This window comes from Lissotriton helveticus, chromosome 12 (genome assembly GCF_964261635.1).
Source record: "Lissotriton helveticus chromosome 12, aLisHel1.1, whole genome shotgun sequence".
Classification (NCBI taxonomy): Eukaryota; Metazoa; Chordata; class Amphibia; order Caudata; family Salamandridae; genus Lissotriton; species Lissotriton helveticus.
The window spans coordinates 380,661,902-380,674,015 of NC_136073.1; positions in this window are offsets into that span (position 1 = coordinate 380,661,902).

Sequence of the window (12,114 nt, forward strand, 5' to 3'; positions counted from 1 at the left end):
GCAGGAGCAAATAAGCCCGTTTGTTGTTTAACTGTTATTTAAACGTGTCCTGCTTTCAACACATTGGTTGCTGCCAGCTCCGCCCCTCAACAAGTGCAAAGGTTCACCTGCTGCATACGATTAGAGCGCAGGTGAACTACCATACCCAGAATGCAGTGTGGATCCCAGGTTGGTCTCGGTTTGGCAGAGATCTTCTTCGTCAAACAGGGCACCACAAAATCTAATCAATGCCGCTCTCTACATGCAAACATGGCCCCCTCGAGTCCCCAACAGAAACAACCACCAGTGCCACGGAGTCCAAATTGCGGGGGTAAGTGTGAGAGTTCACCTCGCCCAGCGAGGAGCCAAATGACCCCTAAACCGCTGCTTTCTTCTTGGCCAGGGGGTGGGTCTCAGCCATTCCCGACACCTGGACAGTCCACAAACTATATATATCCATACTAATATTATAAAGAGAGAGCCCAAACCTTTGAGGCGGGTAATCTCAGTAACCACAGCACCAATCACAACACCCAATACAGCGATGGAAAGGGCAGTTGCAGCAGAAGGACATAGGCTATGCCGACGGCCACCATATACATTTAAAAGGTAAAAGAACCGTGCCAGCAAAGTAGCCCCTTGTGGGCGTGTCTGCGTTCTGCTGTGGGCGTGTGCTGGGGCGTAACAAACGCTGGGGGCGTGTGGTACGTTCCGCCCTTCATGCCATGTGAGTCGTAATTGCGCCGCATCAAGGAGCACGCTGGGTGCGTGACACGCTGGGGCCGTGACAAACGCTGTGGGCGTGTGTCTGCGCTGTGGGCGTGTGTCCGCCCTTCATGCCATGTGAAGCGCCAATTACGCAACTGCGCCTCATCAAGGGGCGCGCTGAGGGCGTGTGGTACGTTCCGCACTTCATGCCATCTGGGTCGTCCATTAATCAGATTGTCTGCTGTGGCCATGTGCTGGGGGCGTCACAAAGGCGTTCACCTCAAAGCGTGGTAAGTAACCATTCGCAAGACTCCCTTTGGGGACTGCCCGTTGTCTCACACATACTGGGGGTGCCGAATGCAGTGTGTGCCTTGGCCTGGGTGCGTCTGAAAGGGCCAAACGCAGTGTGTGGCTTGGCCTGGGAGTGTCTAAAAAGCACTCGGGCCGAAGAGCGTCGGTGTGGGTCATAAAAAAATAAGAACAGCGGGAAACAATCATTCAAGACTCACACAATTCTAATTGTTAGACTGTCGCCGCTGGCCCTCAAGCGGGGGCACACGCGACTGAGCGTGTCTGCGGGGACAATTACTGCAGCCTCTCATGCGCGCTGTTACTGAACTATCACATTAAACCAAATTACACACGCCTGCTAACATCAGCCAGGGCTGTAGCCGGGCTCAGGCGGTGGATCCTACACTAATTACATGCGCCTGCTAACATGAACCAGGGCTGCAGCTGGGCCCCAAGCGGGTGGACACGCGCCTGCTAACATCAACCAGGGCTGCAGCTGGGCCTCAAGCGGGGGAACACGCGAATGACCGTATCTGAATACACACATTACACACATTCTATTTCATATCCGGACAACGTGGGGACGGGTTGCTAGTGTGAGGATAATTGTCTACCTTCTTGCAGCATCAGCCAAACTAGTTCAGGAAACTACCTTGCCCTCAGTTCCCAAAACTATTAAGAATTGTTTCTCCAGAAAGGTCACAGTTTCTCCTAGAACAGTGATGACAACAGAGTACTGAAGGGTGAGCATCTGTGCAATGTGATGGCGAGGCTGGGTGTGTCTGTTGTATAAATTCGAAAGGCTTGGAAGGGTTACCAGTCTTAGAAATAAACCTGTGTTTTCAGCTAATTAGAACCTTGCCAGCAAGAGGGCTGTAGGCAAGGCATGTGTCAATACGTCAAAACACTGATTAATAACAATGAATCCTAAACACAGAGATATGTGGTCCATTTAAATAAATTTGACAGACCAGACAATCAGTGGCGGCTCCTCCACTAAGGTGGAGGAGCGCCACCCCACTGCATTTTTTGCAGTGGAAAAAGGAAAAATAAAATCATAATAACACTATGTTATTATAGTTTTATTTTCCCTTCATCATGCCACTTCAAGGGATTGGGAGGGGCTTGGCTGTTGTTACAGCCAGCAAAGGGAGGAATGGGGGGCACTTACGTGTGTATGACAGTTTGGCCAGCCCTCTTGGGCCGGCCAAACAGTCTTGTGCACTCTTTATGTTCCCAACCAGGCTGCCTTACACAGCCTGGTGAGGAACATGCACAGGCTTCCATTCCCCGTCTGAGTGCCGATCCGCTGCGCTCAGGCCCATCACAACACTGCATTGCAGCGTTGTGATTGGCTTAGGGGTGAAACCCTGTACTTCCTGCTTCAGAGGACGACTCGAGGAGGCTGTCCGGCAGCAAGGTAAGTGTATTTTAATTTATTTTTCAATCTCCCCCCTGCCCACCTAGGCTACTCGGTGGCAGCCGTCACTGCAGACAATGAAAAACTGGATCTGTCCCAGAAAATCTTTGAGATCTGATCACCCAGGATTTTTGTGATCTTTCATGACCAACTAACCTCCATCTTGGCTACAGCACACTCAGACAAATATAACAAGCATAGAAACATACACAAGATCAAGAGAAACCTATGCCAGAAAACTAGAAGATGAGGAAACTAGTACTAACCGTGCTGGTGCTCAAACAAGTAGTGTGTAAAGAACTACTAAAAATAAAGTCCAACATTTTTAAAGCATTCAAGCCTTATTAAAACGTTTTCTGTGGCTAGTTGTATCTTTCGTATGAATTACTCCTGATCTTCTGGCCCTAATCACTTTTTTTTAGTAGTATCTTAATGCACATTAGGGGCCGGACTGGGGAATCAAATTAGTCCTGGCAAAAATGTTCAAACCAGCCTCACTTCCTTGATCTCCTTGTGCAATCTCTCTCTTTCCATTCATACATTCTCTCTCTCTTCTCTCTCTCTGATTGCTTTCTCTATTACTCCCCACTCCCTCCCTCTTGTTCTCTCTCTTTTGAAGCCTCCCGTGCCTGCTGCAAATAATCTGGAGAAAGTGAAGGGGCACCAGCAGTGCCCCTGTGCCCCTGCATAAAAACAAGGCCTCCAGGGGAAATGCCCGGTGGAATAAAAGCCCTTCATAACTTTGTGTCATCATGTGGAGCTTGGTCGAACTCTCCTCTGCTTCTTTGTTTTTGTGGTGGCAGTTCTTACTCCCATATTCCCCAGCTGTTAAAAAACCAACAAAAGGGGCTCAGATCCAGAATGTAGAAGGTGGTGTTCAACTAGAGCTTGGTGGTTGTATGCTCTTGGTGCCCCGTTCCATCATATGGAAAGTGAGGGCCACTTACCGGGAGTGTGATAGCAGGAGGGGAGTGGATGCCATTAGGACCCCTACTGGAATGGTTGGAGGGCAGGGAAAGGATAAAGGGTTGGGGCTGGGGCTGGAGGATTGAACAGGGAGGGGCCGCCTTCACCCATGAGCACAGTGATGGGCACAAACCTTGGGAGAATTAGTGGCAATGAAGGTCTCTTGTGCTGACAGGTCCTGTGGAATGCAAGCCAGCTATAACTGTGTGTCGTAATCAAAAGAGGATTAAGAGCAGCAATCTTGAGTAGACCTGCAAACAGCAATGTGCAGACCAGTCCCACCCCCAGGTAGACCACTTGCACTACAGAGATTGCAGCTTTCACTGAAAAGGACCTAAGGCAGTGGATTTCACCCTTGCTGTATGTCATGGACCATGGAAGGTCCACTTTGAGCAGTTTATAGAAATTACACAAAGTTCTCACCCTGAGAAATTGCCCTGTATAAAGTCACTGTTTGCAAGCAGATACCATTATTACACCCCTGGTGCCCGTCTTTCCCAATTTACTTTGAATACTGGAAATTGAGGGAGGGTGTTGATCAGGACTCTGCCTTGGACACTTACTTAGATCTGGCAAAATCTTCTCTTCCACCTTTTCATAAGAGATAGACCAACAACCTCATTGGATGGAGCCCTGTTGGATGGGTAAACAACATTGGCTGATATACATCTCTAAATTCTGCATGACTGGTACCCAAGCACAGGCAACAGCCAAAACGGATCTGGATACATCTGACCAGGAGTATTCAGCATGAAAGTATTAGACTGAACCTGCATAATGTCCAAGTCAGCATGTCAAGTCTGTTTTATGAGGCCGAATTTGTGAAGGTCTCCAAATCTTCACGAGCATGACTGGGCTTTTTCCTGTCAATATTTAAACAACACCGGGCTGAAGACACGCTAATATGCGGTCCGCCCGGGTACGAGTAGGTGTCATTGACAGAGGAGTGCTGAGCCAAGTAAGATCTTTTCTTCCCTAACAGGAACCCATGATCCCTGATAAACGCTCGTTTTTTCCTCCAGGCCACATTATGGGGAATAACTAACCAGTATTTCACCTTCACCCACAGCCCTTCTTTTGACTCAAATACTTTATATACATTCTTCTAGGGTTACTACAAGTCCCTCCACCATTGCAGTCCATGAGGCACAGCGTTGCCAAAGCAGAAGTATGTTATTACAAATTGTGAACAGTATGTTTATATGTTTGTTTTCTCTTGTAATATTTGCTCACAAGTGTTTCATTCTTTTTACCAATGTGTTTAACGATTATCCATGCTTTCTCATAATAGAGTAGTCAGATGTGTTCCAACAGGTCACATTGGATGCAAGCACTAATTAAATATATTTTTACTACTAAGGGCACCAACCCAATCTATAGAGGAACCCATTGATTTAAGCACTGCACATCGTTTGGACCTGCCCATGTGAGAGGTGGGCAGGCAATATGTACTAATATCTTTGTCACTTTATCTCCTTGAACAGATACTGCGAGTCTGATTTCAACCATATGTATTAAATTTGGTGCTCACACATTAGGTGTGCATCTGTTCTTTATTATATTATTTCTTTAGTATAGGAAGGTTTTTCTCACGGAGTAGTACGCATGTGGCTGGTCCCCATGTGGACCTGAAGTTTTGGTTTAGGGGACACCTCAAAATATGTCAACCAAATATTAGGGAAAGTATACACATAACAGTTACACTACTTCCCTACTATTAAACCCTTTTTATCCATACCAACTAGGAGCAGGAATAAATTAATTGCTCACTAGCTAGGTATTTTTAGCGTCACCATCATCCCTCCCCCAAACATGGCACTACACATTTGCTCCTACGTAGTTCCGCAAGTTGCAGCACACCCCAGACAGTAGCTGTCTGGCATTGCCTAAATGATGAAACATGTCACCTAGGAGCAACCCTTGGTAAGTGAGGGCACTCGAGAAAAGAATTTTCTCTTCTTAGTTTTTACGGCGTTGTTTCGCATATTCAGCGGAAGCCCTTCCCTTTGACTAGGTTCTCTGATCTGCCACCTTATATAACCTGCAAGTGTCCATTACAGTTCTTACAAATGATATCTCTAATTTATCATCTTTGTCGGGCTATAGCATTAACTGGAGTGTAGGAAAGTGGAATGTTATGTGGTGTGGCTGGGAAACCTTACCACGTAACAATATCACAATACCTCAAAGATGGTCCTTGAGTTCACACTAATAGATCCTTGGATCAATGACATAATATTGAGGCAACAAATATCGAGGCACACAATTATTGAAAATGTAATATTGATGACAAAAATATTGAGTTTCTATACATAACTAGAAAAATCAATTATATCGAACAATTAAATAGCGCTGACAAAAATATGGACTTTTACATATATCGAGTACAAAAATATCTGAAACACAAATATCATGACTTTCAAATAAATATCTACCATGTCAAAAATATCGATTACAGCAATATTGACTACAACATTATCATCAACACAACTAGTAAATACAATTAAAACACACAAGAAACCAATTATTTACACAAACAACAATAAATATATGTCCTAAAATTATAATAACTATCTATAATTACATTACAATATTTTACATCACTGAAAAATTAAACATAAACCCTATAAAAATAGTGCACCTATAAAATGTACACTAAACATATTTAAAACTGATTCACATAGTATAAACATTTAAATAAAACAAACAATATAAATTATGTCATCAAAACAAATAAATCCATTATTAAATAAATAAAATGACAAAAAATCATTGAATTATACTAAAACAACCAAAAACATAAATCTCTAAACAACTTTAACCAATCAAATAGCTTAAACAAATAAACAAACAATATAAAAGGCTCACCAATTAAAACAAATTATAATTAAAAAAATAACAAACATTTGAAGAGACGGAAACTCCGTGGATTTTTCGCTATAAAACAGAACACTGCAAAATATACTACAACTGCATAGTCCAGTGAGTAGCAATTACATTTAAACTAAGAAGTGTAATAAAGTGCAATAATGCTTAACTAAAAAATGATTCATTAACAACGAACTGCTAACACACTGTTTAACTTTTATTGTTTTACACAGAATAACTAAATTAAAGAAGACACCATACAGATCACGTAAATGCTACAAAATCCCATTGAGAACAGCTCATCGGAAACTACGTAATAAAGTAATTATAAATAAATAATAATTTTAAACTCACCCCAACAGCAACGCAAACAAATCCTAATCTCCAGACCTCGTCATACACAAAATATACCAAATATAATTTATTTTCTCTTCCAACAGAAAAGAAACAAATTAGCTGAAAGAAAACACTGCAAAACCATACAAAACTTTTCTAAAAGACATACAGGTAAGTACATCTAATAAATAGCAAATGTATCTTTGAATATATCTTAAAAAATAACATACACAGTGTAACTACATTTGATATTTATATTATTACAGATATGACAGAAGGTGTCAAATGTATCACTTCACAAAAACGAAAACCGTTATTAAGTCATATGAGGTACACCTACAGCCAAGAAAGTGCATCATCAGGAAATATACTAAATATTATTCAAATTCATGCTATAGGAGGGCTACTACAAAAGAAAACATTGTTAAAAGAGCATAACCACCCCACAAATGTCACAGAGATAGAAGTGAGAGAAGTTTTACAAGACATAAGAGAAGCAAGCACTAGTTCGCAATAGCTCACAATCAAAATACTAAAAAATAAACTACCCAATATCACTGAACATAAAATAGGCAAATTGCCATCAATCCCCACTTTAAAACGCCTAATCACATGCACTAAAAAGGCCAGCAGTGACACCTCACATTCTCCTAGAACATACCGGGACATAGACATACCAGTACATCTAACAATAACACATAGTGAGGAAACCTTCCTACGATATGACAATAATAATAATGAAAAATGAATACTAATCTTGTTCACTGCAAATAACAAATGATCCCAATGCCAAACCTAGATGATGGGTGGGACCTTCAAAATGTGTCCTAAACCATTCAATCATATACCATACGTAGTGAATTTCAGAATCCCAAAAATCCTTTTATACACGCTTTACTTCCTACTAAACAAGGCAGTACCTAGATGGCTCTCCTAACCCAAGTAAAACAAAAAAAAAAAAACGATTTCCCCCAAAAAATAATCATAGACTTTTAACAAGCTATGATTCCTTCTATCCTAAAAGTATACTCCAACACCGCCATACAAGACTGTTGCGACCACTTGAACCAAAGTATATGTGCCACCTACAAAAATCTACACTAAGGGCCTTTCTATGAGTACAGCAGTCCTGGCACCACCATACTCATGGTGGCGATCCGACCGCCATCACCCCGGCAGTCCGACCTCCATATTATGATGGTGGCAGTGGGAATGCCACAAGACCACTGCCAGGATCCCACGGCAGTGGTGGTGGGGAAAGCAGGTGGAAATCACGGCGGAGCTGATGCCGGCGCCGCTGAGCAGATTCCGACCTGCATTTCCCCCCCAAGCATTTCATGGCGGGGACCTCGCCGCGAAATGCTTGGTGGGACGGTATGGTAAGGGGCACCTGGGTAAATCTGCCCAGAGTGGTGAGTGCACTATGTGGCATGCACAACATGGTGTATGCAACACGTACACAGATGTGCTGGAGGCACTGTTACAGCGGCAGTGTGAGGTTTAGGCTCAAACATACCCCCTGCTGTGACACCACCACCGCCGCACCTGGATTCAACTCAGAATCTGGTGGGCGACTTCATCACAAGCTTGGCAGTCTTCCTGGGACTGTCACAGTGGCAGTCCTACAGGAAGACCGGCAAACTCGTAATCAGGGCCTATATGTGGAATACACCACCAACAGCCAATTTGCCTTTGAGGGAAAGAAGGTGATAGCACTAACCTACGTCCCTGCCACAGAAGTAGCTAACCACTTGTAACATCCTAATAGAAAGCCCCTACTAGCAATGAAATGAAGACAAACTTAGACCCCTGATGGAGAACTTTAAGGACGCATCTGTCAAGAAACAGACCGCAACCCAAATTCCATGGATCACGGTGGAATGTCAGCACCTTGGCACAGGAAGTCAAAAGAAACAACACAATGGAAGCATGGTTTCATGCCTTCCAATCCAAAGTAGGCAGAACTCAACCTACTTTATACAAATTAATTGAGGAACTACAAACAGAACAAGACTACCAAGATTTAAGAACAGAACAATCTGTTAGCAGAATTGGCCTAAACTAACTAAACAAACTAAAAAAAATGTCTGTGATGCTACAAAGCAAAGTCAAAATATTTATAAATGACAAAGAGCTAGACTACTTAGAAGTAATGGTGAAATCTATCCTCTAAAATACATATGAACCTACCATAAACTTCAGAAACCCTAATATACTCCACTACAATGAGCCAAATATAATAATCTTATTATATCAGTGACTAAATCATACAAAAACAAATATATACTGATATAATAAAAAATTATAATATTAGCAATTCAAAAATAATATATAACACTAATGAAAAAAACAAGTAACAAACAAACTCAATCCATAACATCTAATAAATACAACACATGTTATTAAGTATTATTAACATATTCAAAACATCAACATCAACATAACCCTTTCAACTTCCCTGTGGGTTTCCCCAAGGGTCATCCTTAAGCCCCACTTTATTTAACTTGTATGTTGCCCCTCTAGCAAAACTACTACATTATTTTGGTTTCCATGTATCTTCCTATGCAAACGATACCCAGATGATGGTGTCCATCTCTGATGAATGAGATGAGGTGGCGGCCAGGTTTAGGGCTTGTATGCTGGAGATCAGCAGATGGATGAGGGAGAACTGGCTGAAAATGAATGGTGGAAAACTGAGATCTTGGTGTTTGGAGCTGACAACTTCATCTGGACAAACCGTTGGTGGCCAGAAATAGGTGGAATTCTTCCCGCCCCATTGGCTGAGGCCAAAAATCTTGGTGTAATTTTTGATAACACCTTGTTTTTCGACACCCAGATTAATAGAACGGTGAACTCTTGCTTCTGGATGATTGGTATTCTGAAGAAAATATTACCTTTTCTTCCAAATTAGCTTAGTTTTAGTGGCCATTGCTGTTATCAACTCCCGCTTAGACTACTGTAACGCCCTTTGTTTAAAAGCCAACCAATATTCCGCAAATAAGCTCCAAATCATTCAGAATGCTGCCGCACACCTTGTTCTGGGAATACCAAAACTCTCATCGGTTAGGGAAGGCCTGAGATCTCTTCACCGGTTGCCAGTAAAAATTACTACATTGATAAAAAAAAAACAATATTTTAGACAACACCTAAAACAATATTTTTGAAAATGATATCAATGTCCACGATATTAATGTTATCACAATATTCTTGACACTATTTTTTTGTAGCACAATATGTTTGATTCAATATGTTTTCCAATGACAAAATCCTTAGCTTAGTAGTGTGACAATGAGCAGTCAGGCTTTACTAGAGGAACATGTGTTAAGCATTTCAGAGTACCAACATTGGCAATAAATAATTGACAAGACTCAAGAGAAATGCAACATTAGTTTATAAAAATAGAGTGTATTTTCATCTTAACCTTTTCACCGCGGCACAAATTCGGCTACGGCGCGGGCGGGGCTATTGGGTGGTCTTGGCGCTCCCATACTGATGGCTCCACGCCGTCATGATCCACGGGCGGCGTGTGCTCATGATGGCATGGAGCCGTCATGAGCACAGAAAGGGTTAATTTAGACACCAAAACGAAGGAATAACATACATACAACCGGAGTTATAGATTTTTGAAGCAATATTAAACCAGTGTAGGAAAATTCATGAAAAAGATAACATTACGGTCAATGGGAAAAACCATCAGTGACAATCGGTCACCTGCAGGTTGAGTTATGTGGAACCCTTACAGGGTTAAGGTCATGCGGGCCCCAGGATCGGGCAATGACAGGCAGATCAATTTTACCTTGCTTGTGGACTCTGGGTGCAGAGTTGTCCTGGCTGTCCTTGGTGCTGATTTGACCGCAGAAGCAATGCTGCAAAAAATAGAATGCAAAAACACAACAGAGACAAGCTGCTGCCATGATGGTTGCACGGTGTTCCCTGTAGATGCAGCATCGATTGTGGATGTCGGTTACCGGATTGGTGACCAACAAGCCTTGGCAGCAGTAAACCTATTGAAAAGGTACTAGAACTTCACTGGAACCGGGGAGTGAGTTAACAACCTGAAACTTCAGGACAGGAGGGACTACAACGCCCACAATTCACTGGACCACCTGGATTTGTGTGATACCACCGAGGGCCCGATGGGTAGCGCTTCTTTGGATCCGGCCAGTGTTTCTACCTGCAGTTTACAGGGGGCTAATGCAACTAGTCCAGGAGAGTCTGAGGGTGCTTCTGGCTTCCACGGGGTCCTTCTCTTTGGGAGTGCATAGTTTGAGCCAAGGATGAGGGTCATATACTTAGTTCCACGTCTGTTGCCATGGAGACAAAGCATCCCTCTTTTGCTTTGGTGCTGTAGGCAAAGTACTGATATCGGCGACACAGGTCTATCTTAGCCCTCCCTTCATGTAAGTTGTTCGAATCTGAGGTTCTGGTGTCATGGGGGGTCCCTTAAATCCAAGGTTTAGGAGAGTTAGTGGTTTGGGAGGTAGTAGCCAATGGACAGCTAGTCCCTGCAGCAAGTCCGCCCATGAGGTGACCACATCTGGGGTGTAGGTCACCTTTCCTACCCAGAACCCATTACCTCTGCCCCACTAAAGATGGCAGAATTCTCTTTTAGGTGTATAGATCAGGCTTCTCATTCTCGAGGTGTAGCCAGCCTTCCTGGAGGTGTACACCTCCTGCATACCTAATTTCCCGCCTTGCCTGCGTATCAAAATGCCTGGGGCAGGGGAAAGGTGGTTTGCTTCACTGGGAGTGAGCCCTTATGCATAGCAGAGGCACTGCAGCCTTTCGAAGCTCACCGCCTTGATGTGCCACTTCACTAGCCTGCCTGAGAGGGAGGAGGTGTGACCTCTTTTCTGCCTAGGCCTTTGTTCTTGACTCCTGGGATTGATCACACTGCCTGGCAGGAGGTGAGAATCCTGTCTGGCCAGCAGCAGGCATGGGAAAGAGCAGGCTGGTTAGCCAGAGCATGGAGAAGCTGGGTCTAACAGGTTGGCAATCTCTAAGGTGCCACCTGGGTGCATGCCACGTCACCTAGGGCACAAGATTCATGTCAGGGGTGAGGAGGCATGTTGTTTTATACCAAACATGACATATTTAAGTGGCACCATAATGGAGCAGCCAATCTTGAGAGCACCCGTTTGGCAGTCTATGCTATCCTATGGACCGCTAACAATTATAGTAGTTTATAATAGGAGCACCGCTAAAGGGACATATAGGCTTCTCAACTTTAACATACTTCACCCTGCCTCCTGGGCTGAGGAGGCCTACTGTAAGTGTGTCTGACATATTGTAAAAGTAGTGCATTTGACTGTGTCACACATGGGGTGGGCCAAGTTGAGTTTGAGCAGTTTGCACTGCTTCTGCAGTCTGGAATTGCAGGCCTTCAAGCAATAGTTTGCTTGGGTCACCCAGGGTTTCACAAAATCATGCTGCAGTCCTGGGGACCCCCTTTCCACCTATGCCCTGGGTACCCCAGGTACTGTATACTAGGGAGTTATAAGTGGTGAAAGTGTTTGCCAATTTGGGATTACCACTTTGAACATAAT